The following is a 1,245-nucleotide window of genomic DNA, read 5'->3' on the forward strand; positions in this document are numbered from 1 at the left end:
GCTGGGCCAAACCCTGCCAGCCCCATGGCTGAGCCTTGGGTCCCTTCCCAGCCGCTGGCTGGCAGCTCCTCCCTGCCACCATCCCATCCCACAGCGGGGATGAGCACTCGCCTGGGTGTCACTGCGGTAGGAGAAGTTTCCCACGAGGGCACCGTTGGCCAGGACTTGCCGGGGAGGGCTGGTGACGCCCAGCACGGTCACGGCCTCCAGCAGGACCCCATCGAGGTGGGCACTCGCCCGCAGGAGCTGGCTGAGCACGGCACCCTGCGGGGACAGCAGGCCGTCACCCCGTGGTCCCAGGTCCCAGCCACCCGCACACACCCAGGGCTTCTCGACGTGCCCTGGCCAACGCGCTGCTCACCTGCAGGGCACTGAGCCCGGGGCGCCGGGCGGTCTGCGGTCACTCGAGAGTGGCAAAGCCATTTATCAGAGGGACGGGGCAGCACTGTGCGTGCAAGAAGAGAGCAGCCAGCTCCACGGCACAGCCTGTCCCCCTTCTAAGGGGGCTCCTGGGGGGTACAGCCCCCATAGGACACCATCACCCAGCCAGTGCTGGGTGCCAGACGTTCAGTCTGGCACTTTTGACACGACGCAGCTTGGCTGCACCAGGGCACGGTGCTGCCGGTGACCACATGTGCACCAGGGGCACCAGGACCTGCGTGTGGCAGCGAACACCCATGCCCAGATGCCCCCCACCAGCAGCCCTCCTCGCTCACGTGCGTGGCCAGGAAGAGGATCTCGGTGTAGTCCCCCTTCTCAAAGGTCTGCCAGCTCTCCCCGTCGTCCCAGAACAGGTCTCCCCTGGCAAAGCCGTCCAACGTCAGCGCCACGACCAAGGCCATCCCCTTCGTGCGGGACTCGGTGGTGCTGAACGCAGGCTCCTGGGGCACAGGACCGGGCACAGCTCCGAGCGCTGCCGGAGCTGCTTTCCCCCAGCCCTGGCTGAGCACTGCAGGCTCGTAGCTTGTTCAGCAATGTCCACTCTGCCAGTGACCGCGTTGCAGCCCTCCGCCCTGCCCCATGGTGTCACCACAGTGCAGAGGGGACTCACCTGCAGGGGCAGGATGTGCCCTGCGCGGACATGGACGTTAACGGTGTCCAGGGGAGCTGGCAGGAGGATCCACTGCCCTTTGCTGTGGATGGTGGAGTCCTAAGTGACAACAAAAAGAGGAAAGAGCAGGCGTAGAGTGCAGTGTGCCCAAGTGGGTCCCAGCCCAGCGCTGCGGCCCTCAAACAGCCACGAGC

Source organism: Phaethon lepturus, unplaced genomic scaffold (assembly GCF_000687285.1).
Source record: "Phaethon lepturus isolate BGI_N335 unplaced genomic scaffold, ASM68728v1 scaffold35828, whole genome shotgun sequence".
NCBI classification, from domain to species: domain Eukaryota; kingdom Metazoa; phylum Chordata; class Aves; order Phaethontiformes; family Phaethontidae; genus Phaethon; species Phaethon lepturus.